This window comes from Anomaloglossus baeobatrachus, chromosome 4 (assembly GCF_048569485.1).
Source record: "Anomaloglossus baeobatrachus isolate aAnoBae1 chromosome 4, aAnoBae1.hap1, whole genome shotgun sequence".
Taxonomy (NCBI): Eukaryota; Metazoa; Chordata; class Amphibia; order Anura; family Aromobatidae; genus Anomaloglossus; species Anomaloglossus baeobatrachus.
The window spans coordinates 298,302,106-298,323,894 of record NC_134356.1 but is presented as its reverse complement, the minus strand read 5'-3'; the positions used below and the strand labels follow the sequence as shown (position 1 = coordinate 298,323,894).

The window sequence follows — 21,789 nt, the reverse complement described above, 5'->3', positions numbered from 1 at the left end:
TTAATGAGTAACCTTTGTTAAAGGGCCATTGTCCATTTCTTGGTACAACACTAAGTATATAATAATGTTTTGATGTCTACCCTTCTTTCAAGTACTATCAACTCATATTTGTTTCTAAAACATTTTTTTAATATCTTATTCTAATAAAGTTTTAATATTTTTGATATAATAAAAAGTTGACGTTTAAGGTATAATATACACTTTTTCATTCTTGTTGTTCTAAATGTAGAAACCAGTATACTATACCATTTAGTATTGCCATTTTGGATGATTATCCAAGTGTAAAAATTTAGAGTAATTTAAGGAACTATTCGTCAAAGAAATCTGGCATAAACCACTTTGATAAATCGCAAGATTTTTTTCACAACTCGACGTAGGATAACAAAGTTTGCAACTTTTGTCGTTTTCACACGAGTTTCACCTGGCTTCACCAAGATGAGCAAAGTTGAGGTGGAACAGGAGCGTGATACAACAGAGCATCTAAATTATGATGAGCTGTGGCATATATTACAACAAATATCTTACTTCAGTCATAGACACACTTGGTTCATTAGCCCCTTCACCCCGTTTGATTTTACATTTTTCGTTTTTGTTTTTTGCTCCCCTTCTTCCGAGAGTCATAACCTTTTTATTTTTCCATCAATCTTGCCATATGAGGGCCTGTTTTTTGCAATAGGAGTTGTATTTTTAAATGACACCATGAGTTCTAAAATATATTGTACTGGAAAACAGCAAAAAAATTCCAAGTGTGGAAAAATTGCAAAAAAAGTGCAATTGTACAATTGTTTTGGAGGTATTTCAGTCACTGTGATCACTATATGGTAAAACCGATGTATTGTTATGATGCCTCAGGTCGGTACCAAACTAGGTTTACTTTTATCTAAGGGGTTTATCTAAGGGGTTAAAAAAATGTAGAAGTTTGTCCAAAAAAAAAATGGTGCACTTTTTGAGCCATTTTCCGCACCCATAGCGTTTTTATTTTTCAAAATATGGGGCTCAGTGATTGTTTACGTTTTGCATTTCGAGTTGACGTTTTGATCTCCTGTTATTGCATTTTGTGCAAAATTTGCGACAACCAAAAAATGAAATTTTGGCGATTGGAATTTTTTTTGCCTCTACACCACTTACGGGTCAGGTTGATTGATTTTATATTTTGATAGAGCAGGTATTTCTGAATGAGGCAATACAAGATATGTGTATATTTTTTATTTTCTCAACCATTTCATTTTAAATGGGGTGAATGGGGGGGTGATTTCAACTTTTAAGTTTTTTTATTTTTTTAAAACTTTATTTTCTTTTTTTCTTTTTGACTATTGATCAGCATTCATTACTAAGGAACAGCATTCAGCTGATTCATTTCTGTTGACCAGAGCTTTACAGCTTTATAGCTCTTATCAGCAGAAATGCTGCTCTTCTGTTATAGCCGCTGCTCTGCCGGCCACATCATAACAACAGGTGTCATAACATTATCCATCACTACCATGGCAACCATTGGCTCCCTGTAATCATGTCACGAGGCCTCCGATGGCGGCGGGGAAAGGCGATTTCCCTGCTGTGGCCAGTTAGATTGCACTGTCACATTTTGACAGCACGATCTAATGGGTTAACAGGTGTGGGTGCATCTCGGATCTACCTGCACCTGTTAGCCACACATCTCTGCTGTTCAATGTGCAGGGATCGCCGCCGGCTCACCGCAGTGATCACCGTTTAATGATTTAGGATGTTACGGTACGTCCTCGGTCGTGAAGGGGTTAAAAGTAATCATTGGCTTTGTGTAGATTTATATTTGTGGATAATAAATATCTTTCCTTTATTTACACATTTTGTCCTTCACGGGATAAAGCAAAAAAAGTTAAAAAGTAGATATGCATTCTGTCACATAAGAGGGTAAAAGGGTAGTCTGAAGCAAAGTAATTTTCATTCTAAATCCCTATCTATTTCGTGCCATAAACTAAATTATTTTCTAATATACATACATTAAAAATGTCATATCCTTCTCTATCTACACAATCCAAATGCTATTCTGTTTTTTTACCTACTTCTTTTTTGATGACTCTTCATTTGAGAATCCCAGTGCATGCTGGGATAGTCAAATGAAGCATTATCAGAAGACAAAGTCTGTGATCACTGCCAAAGGCCTTACTCCTCTAAAATAAAGCATTGGCTTAGATCAGCAGTTAGGAGCCAGCAATAGAACAGTACCAAAAGGGAGGAACTAAAACTCTAACTCACAGCAGTCACTCACAGAGGTCAAGACAATATTTGGGGGGGGAATAAAGAAAAGAAAGGAAATACACAATGACAAGGGTATCTCTACAACACCCAAGATTACATACAGCAAAGCTCAGAAGCTGAATCACCATGTGGCAAGACTGTTATCACTTACGCTATATTCGGCATGTAGGAACAGGATCCACTATCTTTTAAAGGGTAGTGGCAGCAGTGATAGGTCTTCTTTAACCTGTTACTCCAGAAGCAACTCACAGGCTAGCAGAAATTAACTCCTGCCAGACCGATCACCAGAGAGAACAAAAACTGTTTGACGCCCAGCTCTGACTAAGCAACACAGAAGTACCATGTGGCATGTCCAAGTCTGTTGTGTGAACAGAGTCTAAATTGACCATGACACTTGGGGCGTATAGAGCAGTACAACACATGACTCTGATACTGTTCTGTTGCCAGCTTGTTACTACTAATCTGAGCCATCAATAGAGAATAGGCTGTTATTGTGCGCATCGTACAGTGCACATCACGCATCTCTGATCTCTGGCATCACTGATGACTCTTCATTGAAGGGCAGAAACTGTGGCAGTGGCAGCAGTCTATACTTCCTGATGATGCTTTGTTTGAGTATCTCTGCATGCACTAGTATTCTCAAATGAAGCATCATCAAAAAAAAAGTAGAGATGTGCCGGCATTTAGAAGTGCAGGCACAGCGAACACAGGTATGTGTGTCATCACTGGTGATGCTGAATTGAATAGCATGTTAGTACGCCTATAACGCCCTTGGGACTAGTCCCCACGCTCATTAGCATAAGATAAAACATCTTTAGAAATACTTATTCTAAAGGTCCCTTTATCTATGCTTGTGTATACAGGGACAGTTAGGCAAGGATGGACAATCTGAAGTGAAGAATCAACAACAAGTGGGACACAATTGTGAAGATGAACGATATTTCGATATTTATTGCTTATTTTAAATTTTTGCAAAAAAAAAAACCCTGAAAATTGCGGGGTGCAATATTATTCGCCCCCTTTAAGTTAATACTTTGTAGCGCCACCTTTTGCTGCGATTACAGCTGCAAGTCTCTTGGGGTATGTCTCTATCAGTTTTGCACATCGAGAGACTGAAATTCTTGCCCATTCTTCCTTTGCAAACAGCTCGAGTTGAGTGAGGTTGGATAGAGAGCGTTTGTGAACAGCAGTTTTCACCTCTTTCCACAGATTCTCGATTGGATTCAGGTCTGGACTTTGACTTGGCCATTCTAACACCTGGATACGTTTATTTGTGAACCATTCCATTGTAGATTTTGCTTTATGTTTGGGATCATTGTCTTGTTGGAAGACAAATCTTCGTCCCAGTCTCAGGTCTTTTGCAGACCCCAACAGGTTTTGTTCAAGAATGGTCCTGTATTTGGCTCCATCCATCTTCCCATTAATTTTAACCATCTTCCCTACAGTGCCTTGTGAAAGTATTCGGCCACCTTGAATTTTTCAACCTTTTCCCACAATTCAGGCTTCAAAAATAAAGATAAAAGAATTTAGATGTTCGTATCCTCTATACAGTCAGTTTTTACAGCTGAGGAAAGCTTTAAGAAACCACTCAAATATCCCATTACTTGGCATTTATTCATATCAACCCAATAGACTAGAAGCTGATTTTTTCAATGGCTCAAAGTCTTATAACAGAGACACCTAAGAAATATATCCTTCTATCTCTTCCATAGGCCATTATTTTAATGAAGAAGATCATAATTGCACAAGGAGGGTAATTTTCTGTGAGTAGTCAACCAGCCTCTTTTCATACCACCAAAATATGCATTAAATATTCATGCTCATTATCAATGGAAGAGTGGAGGCGGACAGATGAGACTAAAGGGGGCTTTACACGCAATGACATCGCTAACGAGATGTCGTTGGGGTCACAGAATTCATGACGCACATCCGGCCTCGTTAGCGACGTTGTTGCGTGTGAAACGCACGAACGACCGCTAACGATCAAAATTACTCACCTAATCGTTGATCGTTGACACGTCGTTCTAATCCCAAATATCGTTGCTGTTGCAGGACGCAGGTTTTTCATCGTTCCTGAGGCAGCATCGCTATGTGTCCACCCCAAGAACGAGGAACAACACCGTACCTGCATCCTCCGGCAACGAGGTGGGCGTCACTTTCTTTCAGCTGCTCTCCGCCCCTCCGCTTCTATTGGACAGAGAAAGGAGGCGGTTCGCTGGCCACAGCGACGTCGCTAGGCAGGTAAGTATAGTGTGACGGGTCCTAGCGATGTTGTGCACCACGGGCAGCGATTTGCCCGTGACGCACAACCGACGGGGGCGGGTGCTTTCACCAGCGACATCGCCATAGATGTCGCTGTGTGTAAAATGGCCTTTAGAAACCGTTAGAACAGAGTCTCTCACTACATGACACATTGCTAGCTAGGATGTACCACTGTAGTTTTACATAATGCATACACTAGTCATAATTTTATAAAAAATTATGGTTCGAAGTAGCCTACTATATGTTGCTGTTCTAAGTTTTTCAGCAAATTTAAATAAGAACATGCAGCACATAAATTAATGTCATCGAGCTTTACGCTTCTCAGCTCTTAAGTGGAGCTAATTTCAGGTATTGCTCTCTGAAGCTTACCAATCACATTATTTATGTAAATAATTCAAATTTCTTGTCTGTTCAAGCAACAAATGTACACATTTATGTTATGTTTTATGAAGTATTATCATGTGTAATAGGATGTTAATGTGACCCCAAATGTCCATAATGGCTAACACGCTTCAGTAATACTGAGCTATTTAAACTGATGGTCAATTTGAGCTTTGTAGGGAAAACTGACTAAGATGAGTCACGTACACATCCTTTTTATGTTTCAAAAATATCATTAAGGGCCAGATGCATCAAATGTATTTTAATACATTTTTTATGCACAATGCTGGGCAAATTATATGTCAGTAATAACAATAAAAGGAAGGCATACGTTCTGCATTGTTTATTTACAATTTAGTTCAATGCTGCCTCATTTCCTATATTTTTCATTTTATAAGATGCACTGGATTGCACTGGACACACCCCAAATTTAGAGATAAACAAAGGTAAAAAAAAATTGGGTTCTGTCTTATACTCCAGTGTTGTCTTACCGGAGGGAAGCGGCAGCGGTGGTAGAGTGGAGTCACAGGAGGCAGGGGCACTGCTGGTGGGGGCTGTGCTGGCAGCGGCCGAGCTGTGCTGACAGCGGAAGCTGTGCTGGCTGTGTGGAGCAGACTGGTGTGGCGCGTATCCCAGATGTTCTATTGGCAGTGTGGGCTTTAAAGAAAAGGTGCCCAGAGCAGCGCATCAGCAAATTAAGCTCTCAACTCAACGACAAGATCTTGAGCCGAGAGCTCCATCTGCGCACCCGCCGACTCCGGGCACCATAATTTGAAGCCAGAGCATCTAGGACACCTGCCGCACCGCCCTGATGCACACAGCCACCGCAGCCCGCACAGACAGACAGCCAGTCATCCGGCAGCCCACATAGACATCCAGCCAGCAAGCCGGTCACCCGCACAGAGAGGCATCCAGCCGGCCACCTGCACAGAGAGGCAGGTAGCCGGCTGCCCCACAGATAGGAAGCCAGCTGGCCGCCCGCACAGCCAGCCACCTTCACAGAGAGGCGGCCGGCCGCACAGAGAGCTACCCGCACAGAGAGGCAGCCGGCTGCACAGACAGCCACAGCTGCAAATTCTCCACCTTCTGGTAAGCTATATTCAGATTTTAAGATGCACCCCTCATTTTCCTCTCAAATTTTTGGGAGGAAAAGTGAGTCTTAAAATCCGAAAAATATGGTACTTGGTATGTATTACCCAACAGGGTTCATACAGTAGTATGAAATGTTTAAGAAAGTTCAGCCAATTTAAATAATGGTGTCTATAATTTAGAAATTATTCAATAAAGTTAAAACATTTGGAAACAATAATTCTCATGTGCTTAATGTTATAATATAATCCAGCGAAATAACCCATGAGCAGGAGTACCAAATGCATTCAAGCTGTCCTGCAGGCTCAGGCTGCATCAGTGTTATCACGAACTGTCCATCGACATTTGAGAACCCCACTGCTGACACAGAGACATAAAAAAGCTAGACTTAAGTTTTCAAAAATGTACATGAGTAAGTCAAAATCCTTCTGGGAAAGCATCTCATGGAAAGATGAGACCAAGCTAGAGATTTTGGTAAAGCACATCATTATACTGATTACCAAAAATGGAATGAGGCCTACAAAGAAAAGAACTACTACAGTCAAACATGGTGGCGATTCAAACATGTTTTGAGGTTATTTTGCTGTCTCTGGCACTGGGTGCCTTGATTGTATGTAAGGCATCATAAAATCTGAAGATTTAGGTTCACAATGTAGTGCCCAGTTTTGGAAAAATACTCATCCTATCGTTGCTTGTTGACAAGTCGCTCATTTTCAAAAAGTCGTTTCTTCTTCTGTGAGCTGGTTGTTCATCATTCCCGGGGCAGCACACATCGCTCCGTGTGACACCCCGGGAACGACGAACACAGCTTACCTGTGTCCCGCTGGCAATGCGGAAGGAAGGAGGTGGGCGGGATGTTTACGTCCCGCTCATCTCCGCCCCATCGCTTCTATTGGCCGGCCGCTGTATGATGTCGCTGTGACGCTGAATGTCCCTCCCGCTTCAGGAAAAGGATGTTCGCCGCCCACAGCGAGGTCGCTCAGCAGGTAAGTACGTGTGACAGGGGTAAACGACTTTGTGCGCCAAGGGCAACTAATTGCCCGTGACACACAAACGACGGGGGCTGGTACTATCGCTCGTGCGATCGCACACTAGATCGTACCGTGTGATGCCGGCATTACTTCAAGAAGCCCCCACAAATGGACTGAAAAAAAGGAGAGTTCTAAAATGGCCAGCACTAAAGGCCGCTTTACACGCTGCGACATCGCTAGCGATGTCGCTAGCGATCACACCCGCCCCCGTCATGTGTGCATCACGGGCAAATCGCTGCCCGTGGCGAACAATATCGCTAGTACGCGTCACACACGCACCTTCTTAATGACGTCACTGTGGCTGGTGAACAAACTCTTTTTTAAGGGTGAGGTTTGTGGGGCGTCACAGTGACGTCATGCAGTGGGCCACCAATAGAAGCGGAGGGATGCAGAGCAGCCGCATTAATGTCACTCTAACCTCGTTGCCGGAGGACGCAGGAACGCTGTTGTTCATCGCTCCCGGGGTGTCACACACGTAGCAATTTGTGCTGCCTCAGGAACGACGAACAACCTGCGTCCAAAATGAGCAACGATATTTGGGAAAGGAATGACGTGTCAACAATCAACGATTTTTTACGTTTTTCGGATCGTTAGCGGTCGTTCATAGATGTCACGCGTAACGACATCGTTAACGAGGCTGGATGTGTGTCATGAGTTCCGTGACCCCAGCGATATCTCAGTAGCGATGTCGTTGCATGTAAAGTGGCCTTAATTCCAGTTCTAAATCCAATTGAGCACCTGTGGAGAGATCTTAAAATTGCTGTTGGGAGAAGGACCTTTCAAATATAACAGACTTGGAGCAGTTTTCAAATGAAGAGTGGTCCAAAATTCCAGTTGAGAGGTGTAAGAAAGTTGTTGGTTATACAAAGCAATTGATTGCAGCTATTTATATCTATATATTATTTATAAAGGGTGGGCAACTAAATAATAAGTTGAGGGTGCCAACTATTTTGTCCTGCCCAGTTTTGGAGTTTTGTGTGAAATTATGACCAATTTGACTTTTTCTTTTCTTTTTTTTTTTGTTCCAATACACACAAAGGAAATAGACATGTAGGAAAATCTTCTTGGCTGATTCTCAATTGAAACCAGTGACCTTTAACTTGTTAATCAACCTAATAGCACACTGAGTTACTAAGTAATGTGAGAACAGGTTATGATTTGTTATAGTGTTATATAGTGTTATATAGTGTCCAGTGTTACATACATTTACACAAAGTATATACAATATTCCGAAATGTAAAAGGTGAATGCACACATATATTACCCATATATTACACTTCTATGCATCATTTTAATTTAGGATTTGCAGAATTTTGTGGGTTAAAGCACTTATGGGGCATGATTGAGTATGATGTAGTTTGGATACATAACATAATGGCTTCCAAGACACTGAACTATTCAAGTAAAGATTAAAGAGGTTGTCCATTACTTTTACACTGATGGACCATCCTTAGGATAGGTCATCAAAGTCTGATTGCCCAGGGTCCGACACCCTGTGCCCCCGCTGATCAACTGTTCTCAGTGTCAACGGTGGCAGTAAGCAGCCGGAAATGCTCAGTTCCAGAGCTGCTTCATTTTCTCAAAGCGGCAGCAACTGGGTACTGCACAACCGCCTCCTTTTGATTTAAATGGGAGGTGGATGTGCAGTTATGGCCATGGCCGCTATCAGTTGACAGGGTAGCTCTGCAACTGAGTATTTCTGGCTGCCTGCTGCCGCCAGTGGCATAGAGAACAGCTGAGTGGTGAGGGTGCTGTGGTGTCGAACCACAGCTGATCAGACATTGATGACCTATCCTAAGGATAGGTCATCAGTGTAAAAGTAGTGGAAAACTAGTTTAAAATACTGACTACTATCTTCTGGATCTTTATCTCTAATGCAAATTTCAACTACACAATTTATTCCTTCAATTTTCTGACACCCTCATTAAAGGTTTGGAGTTGATTTTATAAACATTATGCATTCAAACCCCTCTCCTCCCCAACAAGGCAATGCTTTACAACCTTTAAAGTCAAAGAAACAAAACCGTGTACTTAACACACATACAATCCAATGTCTTGACCCTCCTTGGCAGTAACATAAACACATTGCTCTCTGGAGTGGAATGATAACAAGCTAAACTAACCATTACTCTAGGTATGATGATCATGACAACCACAGATCAAGGGTAAATATGGTAGACCACTTGATAAATAAATCTCTATATCAACCATGGAATCAAATTCATCAAGCTCTAAATTATGTCAATAAATTCACGTAAAATTGACTTTAATTCTTATTTTTTTCAAGCAATTTCCTCCTGTCTTTCTGCTCTGCTCTTTAAATGATTGTGATTGGGTTCACCAAAGAAACAGCCATGGTTCACAAAATACTTTCCATTCTAGCACCTCTGATGTTATATCCTTAGAAATCTATTTCATTAACGTTTACCTCTCATTCTGCATTACAATTACTTTCAGTAATTACTACCTGTGGTGGATTACATTAGCTTGTATTGAGATGCAACTACGAAAATTCCATCTCAAAGCAATTACACATTCACATAAGTGTGCAATTATCTTTTGCTTTTCTTTCTCTTTCTTTAAATCTTACCATTGACATTGTGCTAAAGTGATTCCTGTTCTTTCTGTTGCAAAACAGAAAATGTATAAATTGTATGGAAATCATTATGAACTCTGTGTCCTGCCATTAAAAACTATTATGTGTACAATGAATGCGGAAAAATTGTGGATACTCTTCAATATTACCATGTATGAATTAAATTACACACAAACTTTAGAAGTTTGCCATTTTAGAAAATATTACATCTGTTTTTTTCTCAAAGACAAACTGCAGATTTGTATTATTATAAATCATTTCTATGCTTCTAATTATATCAGTTTTACTTAAAGTGTGTTCATTGTTCTAACTGAAGAAATCAAATAAATAATACATTTTGAATGTTAAACAACAGTTCAGTTCCAAAAATTTGCTTTATAGCAGGCAACGAGCCAGAAATTTTAGCAAGAAAATAATTGTAGATTTATATGGTAGAGTGCTGTGACTTGTGCAAAGGCCATTGTGCAAAGAATAGGAAGAGGTGAGCTGTGTGAATTAGAAATGGTCAATGGTATATCCATTGTTTTGTGCCTCTAGCTTTACTCTAGTAGTGTTACTTTTCATTAAAGAAGACCCACCACCAGGATGTTCTTATATAACCTAAAGCCAGTGCTATACTGACACTATCATGCTGATTCTATACATACCTTTAGTTGTGAGATTAGATGTATAGTTTCTGAAATACAGGCAAGTAAATTTGTGTAATACACCGTTACTTGATTGATAGGTGCTGCAGAATATCTAATAGTGGGTCGGGTTTTGCTACTTATTCCCACCCCTGTCTGCCAGCCTGTCCTTCTTCCCCCTGTCTCTGTTATTACAGGGGAAGGAAGGACAGTGGGGAGGAAGCACAGGCAGGCAGACAGAGGCGGGAATAACTAGCAAACCTGAGCCACCTATTAGATATTCTGCAGCACCTATCAATCAAATAACAGTGCATTTAACAAACTTTACTTGCCTATATCTCAGAAACTATACATCCAATCTCACAACTCATGCGGGCGTCACACGAGACGATCTATTGTGTAATGCATCGTCGGGGTCATGGTTTTCGTGACACACATCCGGCATCATTTGTGCCGTTGTTTCGTGTGACACCTCCGAGCGACGCTGAATCGGTCACAAATTGTGAGTCGTGTACACGTCGCTTATTTTTAAAAAATCGTTTATTTTTCATGGCGCCGGTTGTTCATCGTACCCGGGGCAGCACACATCACTCCTTGTGACACCCCGGGAACGATGAACACAGCTTACCTGCGTCCCGCGGCACCTGCCGGCTATGCGGAAGGAAGGAGGTGGGCGTAATGTTTACGTCCCGCTCATCTCCGCCCCTTCCCTTCTATTGGCCGGCGGCTGTGTGACATTGCTGTGACGCCGAACGTCCCTCCCCCTTCAGGAAGAGGATGTTCGTCGCCCACAGCGAGGTCGCTCAGCAGGTAAGTACGTGTGACGGCGGTTTAACGACTTTGTGCAACACGGGCAGCGATTTGCTCGTGACGCACAAACGACGGGGGCGGGTACGATCGCTCGTGCGATCACACGATAGATCGTACCGTGTGACGCCCGCATAAAGGTATGTATAGAATCAGCCTGAGAGTTCCAGTATAGCACTGGCTTTTGTTTTTATAGGAAAATCCTGGTGGTTGGTCCTTTTTAAAATCGTATTTGTGAAGATTAGATGACTACCTTTATAAGATTTCTATTAAACAGAGAGAATCAGGCATAAGGGTCAATCATCTGTATGAAAACTGTAACATTTTAGGCTGTTTGAAAGACAAGTGAAAATTAAGATGATGGAAAATTAAAACTTTACAAAAGTGTTTTTCATTTAAATTTGATTTGAACAATTCCTGTAAACTGGTTTTCTTTGATAAGATAAAAGAATCATTTGTGATACTCAAACTTTAGTAAATTGTCTGTTGCACATCAGTCACCAATTATTTTTTTTTTCTAGTTTGAGGGCTGAAAATGTGTGATTTAATGATGATAAATACACACTTGGGGGTGTATATAAGAATTCCTTTTCTTCGGATATGCTATGTAAGTAAACAAAATCTGACAAATTTCCTCTCACATATATAGCTTTGGCTTCAGCATTAGGAGAAAAAAGTAAAAAAGTATATGACAAATGTCTGGAACATCTTCTTACTGGGAAAAATGTTGTGGTACACTTGTTTTTAATAATGTCTTCAAGCACCAAATTCAGGAACTAGAAAAAAAACATATAACAAATAAACAGCAAAGTCTACAAGTGACAAAATAAAAGTTTTAAATATACAGTACAAACCAAAAGTTTGGACACACCTAATCTCTAGAACAACTATTAAGAGGAGACTTAGTGCAGCAGGCCTTCATGGTAAAATAGCTGCTAGGAAACCACTGCTAAGGACAGGCAATAAGCAGAAGAGACTTGTTTGGGCTAAAGAACACAAGAAATGGACATTAGACCAGTGGAAATCTGTGCTTTGGTCTGATGAGTCCAAATTTGAGATCCTTGGATCCAACCACAGTGTCTTTGTAGAAAAGGTGAACGGATGGACTCTACATGCCTCGTTCCCACCATGAAGCATGGAGGAGGAGGTGTGACGGTGTGGGGGTTCTTTGCTGCTGACACTGTTGGGGATTTATTCAAAATTGAAGGCATAGAGAACCAGCATGACTACCAAAGCATCTTGCAGTGGCATGCTATTCTATCCGGTTTGCGTTTAGTTGGACCATCATTTATTTTTCAACAGGACATTGACCCCAAACACACCTCCAGGCTGTGTAAGGGCTATTTGACTAAGAAGGAGAGTGATGGGGTGCTACACCAGATGACCTGGCCTCCACAGTCACCAGAGCTGAACCCAATCGAGATGGTTTGAGGTGAGCTGGATCGCAGAGTGAAGGCAAAAGGACCAACAAGTGCTAAGCATCTCTGGGAACTCCTTCAAGACTGTAGAAAAACCATTTACGGTGACTACCACTTGAAGCTCATCAAGAGAATGCCAAGAGTGTGCAAAGCAGTAATCAAAGCAAAAGGTGGCTACTTTGAAGAACCTAGAATATAAGACATATTTTCAGTTGTTTCACAATTTTTAAGTATTTCATTCCACATGTTTTAATTCATAGTTTTGATGTCTTCAATGTGAATCTACAATTTTTAAAGTCATGAAAGTAAAGAAAACTTTTTAAATGAGGAGGTGTGTCCAAACTTTTGGTCTGTACTGTATATATATATATATATATATATATATAATTTATTTTTTTTATAAGTAAACTAATAATGTTTACATTGTTAGTCTCAAGTAGTCTCTTGAGCAGATCACTTCTATGCAGTCTCCTTACTTCCCTGTTTTTGGTGAGGCAGGCTAACCTTGTTAAGTGATAGTTCTGGTGAGCAGCAGAGCTGTAGAATTAGCAAAACTCAAAGGCTCAGCACAAGTTTTGCTGTAACAAATTCATCCCTCATTGGTTTGTCCTGAGTCTACTCTGGTATGACTGTACTTACACAGAGAGCTGCAAGGAATTTGAACAAACACACAGATCAGGACATTGATAGCTGTCATTAGGAGACTTGATCTGGGCAAAGCCATTGTTTTGGGGCTGGTGATTGTGCAAAATTTATAACAGTAGCTGAGAGGGAGAAGGAGGAGGATGAGCAGCGAACTGCTATACAAAAAATCAATGGGCTGGAGAGAAATTGCAAGGATATTAGGAGTAAACCCCTGTTGTGGAATGTAACTACTGTACATACTCTAGACAGGGTCTGTGTATGCGTTAGTCCCTGAGCTCCATGGAAAGCAGCTGTACTCTATGAAAGATAAAAGCTCTCATTGCAGGACATTGAAAGAAGATGGAAAGAGCAATTCATATGCAAACATGCTTATTTTCATGTCTAACTAATTAAACCAATTTAAAATTTGAGAAAACCTCTTTATGATAGTCATATACATGATACAACTGTCATCTTCAACTCCAAAGACATACAGATAGGGACTCTAGATTGTGAGCCCCAATGGGGACAGTGTTGCCATTGTATGTAAAGCACTGTGGAATTAACAGCGCTATATAAATTAATAAATATTATATTATTATTAATATTATCTAAATGCTTGCATATCTAACTGCTATTTCCTCTACCTCTATATCAAATATGCATTATTAGCTGATCTTTCATGGCAATTTTAATGGGAAGAGAAGCATAAACCAGTTCTAGACGTAACATTAACAAAAGATTGGCATGTAACAATCTGCCTTAAGAGGAAGGTGTAACAGTGTAGGTAGAGTGCAGTGGAAAGGGGTTCCTAGACTGGCTCTCAGGCTAAGGGGCCCTAGCTATCAATAAACCCAGAGTTACCTCTGATGGTGAGGATATCAGGGCCGCCTTCCTTGCCCTGCTCCTGACCAGTCCTGATCTTATACCCCTCCCTCAACCCCTGAGGAGGGCGGGGTAGGAGTAATAAAGCCAACAGAAATAGACAAATGGGAAATAAAATCTCTATCTCACCACACACACACACACACACACACAGAGGTATAAAACAAAAAGCGCTTAGGAACAATATAAGTACAGAGAAGAAATAACAAGACAATGGGAGAACTCCACAATAACTCCACAAACAAAGTAATATAATCCCCAGCAGGACTGGGATACAACAGCACATGGACCAGTTTAACAAAAGCTATAGCTGGCATGAGAAAGGCAGGCTTCCCCACCTTAAAAAGGCAGGGAGTGACTGTGATATGTCTCCCGCAACATGTAATCCAAGAGTAGAGATGAGCGGTTAAGTGGAGGTTTGGTTCGCCATCAGCCAACAAGCTGAGCCTCCACTGGTTCGAGCTTGACCTGAACCCCAGTGCAAGTAACTGATTGGCAGCTTGAGTCTTCGCCTACAAACAGCCAGCCATAAGCAGATCACTTCCTGGGGAGGGTGGGCTTTTTCAAAAATGTTTTGGATTGCACACTACATGTAATCGTGCTGATGTTACCTGCAGTGCGAGCTGTTCAAACACTGCAAGCAGCTCGTACAGGGCTGAGCACAAAGCGTACCTGAGCACATGAGTGAAGTTTGCATGTAAAGTATACGAACCCAAACCTTGAATTTTTAAGTTGGTGTTCGGTTCAAACTCAAACCTTATGTTCGCTCATCTCTATCCAAGAGTTAACTAGCAGGACAGCAAAAATTAACTCCTGCAAGCCCAATGGCACAAGTGTGTCCCTCTGGAGGAGACCTTGGGCAAGTCTTTAATCAGAAGATCAAAGCACCTTGTTGCTCGCACATTCACTGCTGATACTTGAATGATATTGTCTTGGTAGTAGTGCTGTAAGGGTTAAGCACCCTTTCCTGCCTGGCTGCTGGCTGGAGCTTTTAATCCCAGGTGCAGCTCTTTGTGATCACTCCCTTTCACTAATTAAAGTCAAGTATCTGATCAGCTGATATCAGTGATAGAAACTGAATCCTCATTTCTATTTAGTCCACTTGGAAAGGAGCATGCTCTGGAAAAAGGACTGACACATGACTTATTCCTAACAAAGACAATACCAAGGACCAGAGGGCACTCACTGTGAGGACTCTTTCACACGTCACTGATTCTGGTATGTATGTTACTGTTTTTTCACGAACCAGAATCACTGATATATGCAGACTTATTAAAATCAATGGGTCTGTGCACACATCAGTGATTTTTCACTGACCGTGCCTCTGTGCGGCATATATGCGTGTCCGTGTGCTCCACATGGAGACAAGTCTGTTTTTTCCTTTTATCACTGATGTCCCACAGTCCACACTAGGTGTGGTCCGTGAAACATGCACCAGAAAAAAAATCGTATCTTTGAAATAAAAAGCTTCTTATACTCACCTTCTTCAGCGATGCTGTCTCCAGCTGCTGCTGGCTGCTGCATCCTAGCCAGCTAATTACTCTCATAAATATGCATTGCACCGTGACCCGGAAGTAGCAGCAGCAGTGACACAGCAGTGGTTGGAGACAGGATAGCCAGAGATTCAGCACCACAGAGAGCAGGAGTGGGGACTGGTGAGTTGGGAATACTTAATCTCCATGTGCTATCAAGGATCATGAATAGCACATGGAGAACATGTGTGCCATGAATCACGGCACACGGAAGGACATATGTGTTTTTAACATGTCAGAGAAAAACATCAGTGTTTTTCACTGATGTGTGATTGATTGCTCTCAGTGAGAGAAACAAAATTAAAATTTTGTAGTTCTGATACCTTTTAATGGCTAACTAAAATAAAAATAAAATATGATGTTATAAAGCAATCTTTCGAGACATCTCACGTCTCTTCCTCAGGCATGGTATGACAAAATATCTGAAGAACCACAAATATATACACATTGTGTTTCTTCAGATATTTTGTCATACCATGCCTGAGGAAGAGATCTGAGATGTCTCGAAAGATTGCTTTATAACATCATATTTTATTTTAGTTAGCCACTAAAAGGTATCAGAACTACAAAATTTTAATTTTGTTTCTCTCACTGAGAGCAATCAATCATTTTTTAACTGGCTAACACGGTACAAAAACCTTTTTCTTTTCACTGATGTGTGAAACAGGCCTAAGTGGAAGAAAGGTGATTTTGGCAGCTAAAAAGGAAAAGGTTCTTTACAGTTAGAGCAGTCAGACTGCGGAATACTCTACCGCAAGAGGTAGTATTGACAGATACTATAACAGCTTTAAAAAAAGGCTGGATGATTTCCTCAGTACACATAACATTGTCGATTATAAGTGACAAAATGTAGAATTGGTGGAGGAAGGTTGAACTAGATGGACCTAGGTCTTTTTTCAACCTATGTAACTATGTAAATGAATGTGCAAAAAAAGACACTTAAAAATGCAACTAAGAATGCATGTAAAATCGCAACAAAAATGTGAGTATTGTATGCAGCATTTTTTCTATACCACTCTGGCTATTGGTGTAGAAAAAATACTGCAAAAACACCATGTGTGAACATACCTTTGGGGTCACTTGTTGGCTTGGGGTGCTTGCTGATTTATGGTCACTCCTTCCCCTTCTCCACCAAGATCAAAAACTGACCCTGGGAGCTTTTATCAACTACTGTAAACATCACTCATTACATGGGAATAGGTGTGTGCTGCTCTCTTTAACTGCCTATTTATATATTGCAGCTACACTTTGTTGGGCTGATCTACTTCCCTTGCTGAATATAAGGCTGGAGTCACACTTGCGAGTGACACGCATGAGACTCGCATCGCATCACCCGGCACAGCCTGATGCTCTCTGGACAGGAGCGTCTCAGCTGCATAGAAATACATGCAGCCAACCTACTCCTGTTAGGAGAGAGGGCGGCCGTGCTGGGTGATACGATGCGAGACTCATGCGAGTAACTCACAAGTGTGACTCCAGCCTAATACAGATTATAGCATAAAAATAAGACATAGGGTAAAGACCATCCACAGGTAAAAGACACATCACATTAAAATGAATAATAAATATAATAGTGATTGGGTTAGCTAACAGAAAATGTATTCCCGATCTTACTTCTTATTATATTTTACATATATATGAGCTGTGATCTTAAAGTCATCTACGAATGTACAGTCCACATACAGATTTAGCTCACAGTGGCGGTATTTATGTAGGCAGTTGACTTTACACTATAAGTGGCCACGCTGCTGGAATAGCCTAGCTAGCACACAGCGATTTTCACACAGAGGAGGTCGCCATCTGTATTAGTAGATAATTTAACATGGTTATGGTTTACCTGTTACAGAACTTCTGTGATGTTTACTGTGACAACGTTGTGTCTATTGCGTTTAATGTATCCCTTAGATAGCAGCGCTCATAACCTTTCCAAACATTGTGCCTTTCTGAGTCTGGAATATTGCATGTTTATCAGCAGCGGCTACTTTGCTTCACTAGTAAATCTTCTCTTTAAATTGCAGCTTCTGATTGCTTTCAATGTTCCCAGTGAGATGACAGTGAGGTCCGAAATAGTGTCAAGATAAGTGCCTTTCCCCACATTCATCTATATCTTACATCAGGACAGAAATTGACTCACTTTCCCATCTCCCTACACTGAAAGCTTATTTTGGGAGCTCACAGTATCTGAAGATTTTGCTTGGTATACAGTAATTGCACAGTAAAGTGGCTTTGAAATATTACTTGAGGATGTTTAAATGACTCCACCGCCCAAACATGCACAGGGGCAGAGTACTACACAAAATATCTTTTGTCTATTGAAGCTTTTATGCTCTTTTTCAGATACAATTTCCCCATCTTGTTTTCCACTACAGCTTGTAAATCAGTCTCCATAACTATTTCTATGTGGATAAGTCAAAGTTTAAAGTTATTAAAAAATATAACAGTTATGTAATTAGAAATAAATATACCATTATTTAAATAAGAGCTTATATAACTACCATATACACATTACTAGAGTGATTAATTTATGAGGCATTGTGTTTTATAATCTCCAGTTTCTATAATTGGAAAACATTGCTCTGTTACATAGGTCCATCAAGTTCAAACTTCCTCCACCAATTATACATTTTTGTCCCTAAATGATTCATAACGGACAATTTTATGTTACTGAGGAAATCATCCAGCCCTTTCTTAAATGAAAGTGTCCACCATTACTACTTCTGTGATAAGGCATTCCACAGTCTGACTGCTCTAATTGTAAAGAGCCGTTTCCTATTTAGCTGCCGGAAACGCCTTTCCTCCACCCACAGTGAGTGTCTCCTGCTCCTTCATATTGTCTTTGAAAGGAATAAGTCATGAGTAGAGATGAGCAAGCCTCTGAAGGCTTGAGTTCGGCTCGGTTCGTCGAACGGAGGCTCCGTTCGAGTTCGGCTCGACGAACCGTTCGACGAACCTCTCGAATCCCATTGAAAACAATGGGCGGCAAACACAAACACATAAAAACACATTGTAAATGTACACATACAGTTAATAAACATTGCCATAACACTTACAGGTCCCCGCGATGTGTCCTGCACTCTGTCTCTCGCCACTTTTCCTTCCAATAATCGTTGCGTCCTCCCGGTAACCAGCACTGATGTTAGGACCTATCGTGACGTCAAAATAGCATGTGACCAGTCACGTGTCTATTATCTCATTGGCTATAGACTGGTCGCATGGCTAGACATCATGCTAGGTCCTGTCAGTGCATTTCTCTGGTACGCGGTGATCGTTTGTGTATCTCCGTGTACCGGCGAGATGCTCTGGCACACGGTCGGCTTCCCCGTTCTGATTCCCCGTTCTGTTATTCACTGGCTGCCACAGCCAGTAAATAACGGAGATCACCATTGCTATAACAATGCGCCTGTCAGCGGTGACGTCACCGCGTACAGCCTGCAGCCTCTGCTACTCACTGAGTGATATAGACTGTATGGGAAGCAGCAGCATCTTCCTCCCATGCAGCGCTGTCTGCTGTAGCAGAGCTGCATGGGTTGAAGGAGAAAGAAGACAGAAGACCATGGATCGTGGAGGGATGCGAGGGAATAATGAACATGGAGTCTCTAAGTGTGTCTGTGTATTCATTTCTATTAAAGAATTTTTTCTCCATGTGGTTTCTTTTTTTTAACCCTTTATTGGAGATTCTTAATGGCTGGGTCAAACTTGCCTGACATTAAGAATCTCTGACTTAACACTAGCTAGTAAAACAAAGCTAGTATTAACTCATTATTACTAAGCAAGCCACCCGTCACCAGGGCAGCTGGAAGAGTTAGATACAGCGCCAGATGATGGCGCTTCTATGAAAGCACCATTTTCTAGGGCGGCTGCGGACTGCAATTCACAGCAGGGGGGCCTAGAAAGCTGGGGCTAATTTGTGCTGCGGATTCCAATTCCCAGCTGCCTGGTTGTAGCTGGCTGGACACAAAAATGGAGCGAAGCTCATGTCGATATTTTTTTTAATTATTTCATGAAATTCATGAAATAATTAAAAAAAGGGCTTCCCTATATTTTTAGTTCCCAGCCGGAACTGCTCTCCTCCATAAAGACAGACAGCAGCTGCAGAACTACAAGGCTCAGCATACTCCATCCAGGACTATATGCAGGAGTTCTTTGCCCCCCAAAAAATTATGTGGGCTTTGCCATGTTTTTGTATGCTAGCCAGGTACAGAAGGCAGCTACGGGCTGCCCCCAACCCCCAGATGCCTATTTGCACCCGGCTGGGAATCAAAAATATAGGGAAGCCCTTTTTTTAATTATTTCATGAATTTCATGAAATAATTTAAAAAAAAATGACGTGGACTTCGCCCAATTTTTGTGTTCAGCCAGGTACAACTAGGCAGCTGGGGATTGGAATCAGCATCTCAGGGTGCCCAAGCTTTCTGGGCACCCATGCTGCGAATTGCAGTCCGCAGCCGCCTCAGAAAATGGCGCTTTCATAGAAATATGAAATATTATATTGTCAGCTGATTCCGTCAGGTGATCGCATCAGCTGATCATCGCCAGGTCTGAGAAAAAGAGAGAGAGAAAGAAGAGAGAGAAGATAGAGAAAAGAGAGAGAGGAGAGAGAGAAGAGAGAGAGGAGAGAGAAGAGAGTGGGAGAGAGAGAAGAGAGAGAGAGAAGAGGGAGGAGAGAGAAAGAGAGAGAAAAAGAGAGAGGAGAGAAGAGAGAGAGGAGGGAGAGGAGAGAGAAAAGAGAGAGAAGAGGAGAGAAGCGGAGAGAGGAGGAGAGAAGAGAGAGAGAGAAGATAGAGAAAAGAGAGAGAGAAAAGAGACAGGAGAGAGGGAAAAAGAGAAAAAGAGAGACTGAGAAAAAGAGAGAGAGAGAAAAAGAGAGAAAAAGCGAGAGAGTAGAGAGAGAGGGAGGAAGAGAGAGAGAGAAGAGAGAGGGAGAAGAGAGAGAGGAGAGAAGTGGCGAGAAGAGGAGAGAAGAGAGAGAGAGAAGAGAGAGAGGAGAGAGAGAAGAGAGAGAAGAGAGAGAAGAGAGAGAGGAGAGAGGGAAAAAGAGAAAAAGAGAGACTGAGAAAAAGAGAGAGAGAGAAAAAGAGAGTAAAAGAGAGAGAGAGGAGAGAGAGAGGGAGGGAGCGAGAGAGAAGAGAGAGGGAGAAGAGAGAGACGAGAGAGAAGAGAGGAGAGAGAAAAAGAGAAAAAGAGAGACTGAGAAAAAGAGAGAGAGATAAAAAGAGAGAAAAAGAGAGAGAGGAGAGAGAGAGAGAATGAGAGAAAGAGAAAAAGAGAGAGAGAGAGAAAGAGAGAAAAAGAGAGAGAGAAAGAGAGCAAGAAAGCGAGAGAGAAAGAGAGAGAGAGAAAGAGAGAGAGAGAGAGAGCGAGAGAGAGAAAGGAGAGAGAGAGAAGAGAGAGAGGAGAGAGCAATGCAGCCTCATTCCGTGAATTGCTCCGATTTTGGAGGTGTGTCCCGCGGCTCACAGCTGATGTCCGGCTCCTCCCCTCAGTGCATAATTAAATTAAATTATAATTATAAATATATAATAATTATAATTTAAAATTAAAAATAAAAAAATAAATTAAATTCTTTACCGGGACCGGGACTAGAACTCGTGAAGTTATGCTTCTTAGGTGAGTGCTCTATCCACTGCGCTACTGCCTCTAATGATAAAGATAGGCAGATTTGGTAATCTTGACATCTGCATTGCAGAGTGAAGTCTCTGGTGACAGCGCGATTCACTTCATTGCTACATGGAGAGGACACAGCGTGATCGTGTTCTAAGGTGCTGCTGCATCTTCATGTAGCAGAGCTGACAGTGTCGTGTGGCTTACGTCGGACCTGGATGTGTATTTGGGGATTAATAAACTGGTAAAAGAGGGTGTTTTTTTGTCTTTTTTTCCAATAAAGGATTTTTCGCTGTGTTTCCTTACTTTCACTTTCAGGTTGATCATGGAAGGTGTCTCGGGGAGACGTTTGTCATGATTAACCACTTATTACCCTGATTGCCACCGCACCAGGGCAATTCGGGATGAGCTGGGTAGAGTCCTGGGACTGTCGTATCTAATGGATGCGGCAATTCCGGGCTGCTGCTGGGTGATATTGTTAGGGTGGTGGGCTCCCGATAACGTGGTGCTCTCCATCCTGACAATAGCAGTCTCCAGCCGTGTGGCTTTATCCTGGCTGGTATCAAATATGGGGGGAACCGCATTTTTTTTTTAAAATTCTTTATTTATTTTACTGCATGATATAAACCCGCCCGCTGGCGGCTGTGATTGGTTGCAGTGAGACAGCTGTCACTCATCGCGGGGGCGTGTCTGACTGCAACC

At 41.6% G+C, this 21,789-nt stretch overlaps 1 protein-coding gene across 4 annotated transcripts in view; it reads right to left on the bottom strand.

Annotated features, from left to right (window-relative positions):
• Positions 1–21,789, bottom strand: part of SYT1 (synaptotagmin 1) — a 926,220-nt gene that overhangs the window by 415,422 nt on the left and 489,009 nt on the right. Inside the window, exon 6 of one of the 4 annotated variants that reach the window (XM_075344934.1) lies at positions 11,744–11,803. The exons of the other annotated variants lie outside the window; for them this stretch is intronic. The gene's annotated coding sequence lies outside the window, so the exon portion shown is untranslated. The remainder of the gene's footprint in view (positions 1–11,743; positions 11,804–21,789) is intronic. 4 annotated transcript variants of the gene reach the window in all.